Source organism: Lipotes vexillifer, unplaced genomic scaffold, assembly GCF_000442215.2.
Source record: "Lipotes vexillifer unplaced genomic scaffold, Lipotes_vexillifer_v1.1 scaffold182, whole genome shotgun sequence".
Lineage (NCBI taxonomy): Eukaryota > Metazoa > Chordata > Mammalia > Artiodactyla > Lipotidae > Lipotes > Lipotes vexillifer.
The window spans coordinates 5,035,478-5,042,448 of record NW_006798798.1 but is presented as its reverse complement, the minus strand read 5'-3'; the positions used below and the strand labels follow the sequence as shown (position 1 = coordinate 5,042,448).

The 6,971-nt window shown below is 44.8% G+C and overlaps 1 pseudogene; it reads right to left on the bottom strand.

Annotated features, from left to right (window-relative positions):
• Nucleotides 1-4,751: 4,751 nt before the first annotated feature.
• Nucleotides 4,752-5,545, bottom strand: LOC103076798 (beclin-1 pseudogene; annotated as a pseudogene).
• Nucleotides 5,546-6,971: the final 1,426 nt, after the last annotated feature.

Genomic DNA, 6,971 nt, shown 5'->3' with positions numbered 1-6,971 from the left:
GACCAGCCTTATCATACGTTAGTCTGTTTGTGACGATGTTGAGGCATCACGAAAATATGAAATTTTAAAATATTATAACACAATATACCCTGTCATGCCTCAGCATCAACCACATTAACTGGATGGATCAAAGTTGTCACCTGGGTTGTAGAGATATTAGAGGTGAGTGGGACACGTTGACTTAACCACCAAAGGAAGGAAGGAAGGGTAGCCCCCGCTCTCCACAACTAGAGAAAGCCCGCGTGCAGCAACAGAGACTCAATGCAGCCATAAACAAATAAATTTATAAAAATTAAAAATAAAATTATAAAAATTAAAAAAAAAAGAGTTAACACTAATCCTTCTCAAATTCTTCCCAAGAACTGTAAAGGAGGGAACACTTCCAAAATCATTTTACAAGGCCAGCATTACCTAAGCCAGATCAGGACACTACAAGAAAACTACAGGCCAAATCCCTGATAAATATAGATGCAAAATTCTCAATAAAATATACACAAATGAAATTCAACAGCACATTAAGTGAATCATATGCCATGATCAAGTGGTATTTATCCCTGGGATGAAAATGGTTCAATATACTCAAATAAATAAATGTGATTCCCCATATTAATAAAATGAAAGATTAAAAATCATATGATCATCTCAACAGATGCAGAAAAAGCATTTGGTGAAATTCAGCATCCTTTCATGATAAAAACTCTCAACAAATTAAGTACAGAGAAAAGGTACCTCACCAAAATGAAAGCCATATGTGACAAGCCCACAGCTAACATCAACTCAACGGCGGAAAAAAATGAAAGCTTTTCCACTAAGATCAGGAACAAGACAAGGTGCTCACTTTTACCACTTCTATTCAACACAGTACTGGAAGTTAAAAGGGAAGAAGTAAAATTGATGATATGATCTTATATATAGAAAATCCTAAAGACTCCACCAAAAAACTAATCAATTCAGTAAAGTTGCAGGGTACAAAATCAACATACAAAAATCAGTTGCATTTCTAAATACTAACAATGAACTACCTGAAAAGGATAGCACACAACCCCATTTATAATAGCAACAAAAACAAAATCATTAGTAATAAAATATAACCAGTGAGGTGAAATACCTGCACACTGAAAACTACGACATCGATGAAATAAATTGAAGATACAAATAAATGGATACAAATATCTGTGTTCATGGATCAGAAGAATTAATATTGTGAAAATGTCCATAGTACCCAAAGCTACCTATAAATTCAATCCCAATCCCTATCAATATTCCAATGGCATTTTTCACAAAAATAGAAAAAGCAATCCTAAAATTCATATGGAGCCACAAAAGACCCTGAAGAGCCAAAGCAATCTTGAGAAAGAAGAACAAAGTTGGAGGCATCGCAGTTCCTGATTTCAAACTATACTACAAAGCTGTGGCCATCAAAAAACAATGGTACTGGCATTGGGACTTCCCTGGCGGTCCAGTGGTTAAGACTTTGCCTTCCAATGCAGAGGGTGCAGGTTCAATCCCTGGTCAGGGAGCTAAGATCCCACATACCTTGGGGCCAAAAAAACAAAACATAAAGCAGAAGCAATATTGTAACAAATTCTTATTGAATTTAAAAATGGTCCACAGCAAGGGAGGGAGACGCAAGAGGGAAGAGATATGGGAACATACGTACATGTATAACTGATTCACTTTGTTATAAAGCAGAAACTAACACACTATTGTAAAGCAATTATACCCCAATAAAGATGTTAAAAAAATAAATAAAAATAAATTTAAAAAAATAAAAATGGTCCACATCAAAAAAAAAAATCTTAAAAAAAAAAAAAATTATGGTACTGGCATAGAAGCAGACACATAGACCAATGGGACAGAATCAAGAGCCCAGAAGTAAACTTATGCACATAAGAGCAACTAATATTTGGCAGAGAAGTCAAGAATACTCAATGGGGAAAGGATAGTTACTTCAATAATAGATGGTCTTGGAAAAACTGCATACTTATGTGCGAAAGAATGAAACTAGACGCCTATCTTACACTGCTCACAAAAATTAGCTCAAAATGGATTAAAGACTTAAATGTAAGACCTGAAATCGTAAAACTTCTAGAAGCAAACATAGATATTACAGAACACTTGATTTGTAGCAAAGAAGAGCGAAGAGGTTAAGTAAAAATGCTGTAGTCCTGAATTTGAAGGATCAGTATAAACTCCTGAAAAATACGTGATATAGGGGGAAAAAGAAGAAAGAAAAATATGTGATATAGGTGAATCCATATATAATATGGACTAGATGTAATACAGTAGAGGTGAGGTAGAAGAAAATAAGTAAAAATTCTGTAATCTTGAATTTGAGTTGGATGTAAATTATTACAACCACTTTGAAAAATGATTTTACAATATCTAAAAAAGTGAAATATCATATATACCCTATGATTCATTGGTATATATCCTAGAGAAACTCTTGAATATGTGAACCAAGATAAGAACGTGTAAGAACGTGCATAGATATGTTCTCTAAAAGCTATAAAATAGAAACAACTCCAAATAGCTTTCAACGGTACGATGGCTAAATCATTTATGGTGTCTTCATCAATGGACTATTACCCAGTAATCAAAATGAATGACTATACCAACACATAAACATGGATGAATCGCTAAAATGTAAGGGTGAGCAGAGGAAGTAAGCACAGAAGAAAACATTTAGGATGATTCAATCAATATAAAACCCCAAAGCACTCAAGAGCAAACAACAAATTGTTTAAGCATACATGAATAGGTGGTAGAACAATATAGAGAAGTAAAGGAGTGATTGACACATGATTCGGCATGAGAGCTCCACCTGAGACGGTAACCAAGGGAGATGTGTTCAGAGCAGGGCACGTGGAGGGTGCTGGTTATGTTCTATTTCTCCAGCTAGGAAGTTATCAATAGATCCACTGGCATGTGTTCTTCTTTCCTTCAAACTGAACCTGTGTTTTCTAGCCTCACTGGCCATAATATATTACTCAATATAAAATTTGAAAAAGGAGGGCAAGAGAGGAAGAGGAAAGGGCTCTGGGTCTAGGGAGCATCTTTAGGGTGGGAACAGCTTGAAAATCCTTTCGAGTCACTCTCCCTGTGATCATGGCAAGGAGGAGGCCAGGGCTGCTGCAGGCCAATGAGTTTCTGTTGGAGAAGGAGAAAGAGGAATCGAGCCCACACTTCCTCTTGATGAAGGATGAGGAAGGGTCGTGGCCCAGCCCTGAGCAGAGCTGGAAGGGAGACAACCGGCACCAGGCAAAGAAGGTTCAGAGCAGCACCAAGGGGTGAGATGAGGCTCCCGAAGCAGACAAAGGAGGGGAAGAGACGCAGAACGGCCATGTGACCCAGGGTGGGACTTGCAGAGAGGGCTGGTCAGAGGGCCCTGGTCCTGAACGTCCACCTCCAACATGGACATGGCCCTGGGGCAATGTGCAGAGGGTCTACAGTTGGCTCAGTGGCCCCTTCTCAGGAGGGAGCTGACCTGAGTCAGGGATGCTGCCGTGACTTCAAAACCAGGCTAGCTGGGGCCACAAAAGCAGAAGCCTGGCGGTCCTCACACACCATGCCTGGTCTCTGAGTCACATGTCCCCCTAGCCTTACAGTGGCAGGTCTCACGGACATAGGATGCATGTGCAGAGTCATACACACCATTGCTGAAGTGACATAGACACTGTCCCACACAGGGACTCAAGTACAAACTGTAGAAATGCCTTACTCTATACTGACTCATCTTAGTGATAACAGTAACTCACTTTTGTTTTTCAGACTACAGCAAATCTTTTATTACACATAATAGTATGTATCCAAACAGTACCCAACACCATTTCATATCTCTAACAGGGCAGAGCGGGCATTCAGTACTAGAACCGAGAGAGGCGTGTTAAATTTCAAGCTTCTGACCACATCACATGGTGGCCGGGCAAAGCTTATATGTCATTTTCTCACGTTATCCAACGTGTGGCTCATACATTTCATCATCTCGATGGAGACAAAAATTTCCATTTCAAATTTTGAGTGCAGGAAGTTGAGAGAGATAAAATCCAGTGAAAACACATTGGTTTCAATTCAACTGAGGTTTAAAAAAAAAAAAAAGCAAACTTAAGTTAGTCATTTTGAAGGGAAGGAGGAAAAGGAAGTCATGGGGTTAAGAGTCAAAACTATGAAAAGGGCTGGTCCCTATACAGCGGCTGCTGTAGCTCTGGAAACTATCTATCAAAGGATATTTTAAAGTAAAGTGGCTTCTCTGCATTTTTTTTTTTTTTGGTATTGTAAACATGTGCTGTTTGATATCACCTGAATCTAATTTAAAACATTTTTTTTTTTTTTTTTTGCAAACAAAACAAAAAATGTAAGCCTTTTAGGCAAGTATCTTCCTAAGGAAAAAAAGGAGTTCATTTATTATAAAACTGTGAGGATACCCAAGCACGGCCCCACTTCAACAGCATGAACTTGAGGGCTCTTGTCCGCTGTTCCTCAGAGCTGAACTGGGTTTCAGTAGAATAGGGGCCACCGCTGCCTCCTGCGTCTTCCTTCTTGCCTTTCTCCACATCCACCCTGTAAGGAAGACATAAATGGTTGTCTCATCTTTTTCAGCCCCTTCTTTGAACGGCTGCACACAGCCCAGGAAAGCCCCACTGCATAGTCAAACCTGCTGTTCCAGAATAAAGGAGCCCCCAGACCAGTACAACAGCAGCTCCTTGGATATGTCTGAGACTCCAGACTCCACTGGGAATACGCCGAAACCTCTAAAGCTTCAAACCCATCCTACTGGCCAGGGCACGGGTAGCAACGCCGTCCAGCCCCCAGCAGCATTCACCTTGTTCCACTCCCCAGGAATATAACGCACCTGGTTTTCTACATCCTTGCAGCTGTTGTCGTTTAAATTCACTGTATTCCCTCTGATACTGAGCTGCCTCTGGATCCAGTCTCAGCCTCAACCTGGACATCCTTAAGATTTTCTGTCACTGTCTCACGGTTCTTCCAGCTCCTGGTCAGCCTCTCCTGCCCCAGTGCCAGCTCCTTTAGTCCCTCTGGAGCTGTTCACCGTCACCCTCCTTCATTCGCTCTGAGATCTCCAAACATCGTTTGCAGCTCTGACACTCATCTTCAGTGACGCTGAGCTGAGTGTCCAGCTGGCCTAAAAGAGTCTGTGCCTCCCTCACCCAGCGGTGAGCCACGCCTGTCTGGCCCGACAGGATGTCAGAAAGGCCTCCAGTGACTTTCACGCTTCAGCTAACGTTCTCCGCGGTGCTGCGTCGGATGCCTCGCGCTCAGAGTGAAGCTGTTGGCACTTTCTGCAGACATCATCCAGGCTGGGGGGATGAATGTGTGAGAGACACCGTCTTGATGGGGTTGGATAAGGCTCCTTTCCTGAGTTAGCCCCTTCCTCCTGCATCGCTCCTGGTTTCGCCTGGGCTCGGGGTAGTAATGGAACTGTGGGCTCCTGGATGGTGACACGGTCCAGTTTCGGGGGCTAGCTGCAGTGTTGGCACACGAAGCTGACCTGCATGGTGCCGCTGGGCATCTCCAACCCCTCCATCCCTCGGCACCTGGAGCCGTCACCCTGGTCCAGTCTACAGCCGGACACTGTGGCTTCCCGTCGGCCCCGGAGCAAGACCTCCTGAACTGCCGTCACCCCGTCTTCAGCTACTTTCTGGTCCGCAGCTAACAGCAACACATTTTTACTGAGCATTTATTATGCACCTGTTAGTGTTCTAAGCGCTTTACAATATTGACCCCTTCACTCGACCACTTAACCAACATTCCCCAGCACCGGAGGAGCCGGACGCCGGGCTCCAAGTGGACAGAGCTGTGACCACTGCAGTCACAGACACCCCCGTCCCCATGCGGACCAGGGTCCGGTGGGGAAGACAACCCTGGGAATGCCCACATGGAGTGTACATGCTCTTACAGACTCGGGCAGGCAGCCTCAGACAGGCCTCAGCGTCCTAAAAGAACTCACCCTGACCCCAACCCCTGCAGCTGCTGCACCTCTGCCCGATACGCTTGATAGAGCTGGCTGCTCTGATGCCACTTTAATCCACCCCCTCCCCCTGCCCGCCCGCCTCACCAGTGCCCCTGCTCCATCCCCCTTGCTGAGGGATACATGCGGGAACACCCTAGGGCTCAGGCCTGGGCCTCTTCTCTTTCCTGATCTCATCCTCCTTCCACATGATCTCATCCATGGCTTCAAATACCTCTATAAACACATGGCTCCAAAATGTGTATCTCCTGCCCTGACTTCTCCCCTGAGCTCCAAACTCATATGCTCCACACGGCAGGCATCTCCAAAGGGCAAAACAGAATTTTCTATTTATGCACCCACATGAACCTGCCCTACCCTCCAGGAAAATGGAAAACATCCACCCAGGTGCTCAGGCCCAAAGCCAATGAGGTATTCTTTTTTTCCAATCAGACCAAGTATAACAAAGTCTTTAAATGTAGATATATATATTTTTAAAGAAGGGAGGGTGGGAGGCAGAGTCAGTCCATATCAGAGCTAAAGGCAGTCTTCCCCACTGTCCCCTCGCCGTGAGACATCCCCAGGCTGGGCTCCTGTGACCTTCCCTTAGACTCTGTGGCCCCTCACCCACACGCGTGGCTCCCACACAACACACGGTGAGCAGCCTCTCTGCCTCCCGGGCTGCAGGGTACAGGGCTGCTCAGTTTGACCTCCTCCATCATGGACACAGCCCTCTGCCTCTCTGACGACACACCTCTCTGGCAGTGGGACTCCCTCCACCCCCGTGAGAACCTGTTCCCACGCTGGCGGGAGCCCCTCTCCCCAGAGTCAGTGATTCCCCCCACCCCCAGGGTCACAGTTGACCCAGGTGTCGTGGGAGACCGGAGCGGGCTGTGTGAAAGGAGAGAGCTGAACCAAGCTGAGCAGGGCAATGGGAAGGGCTGGCTCAGGACAGGCTGAGACTCAAAAGGCCCCATCTGGCTGGGAGGACAGCAGCTCCTGG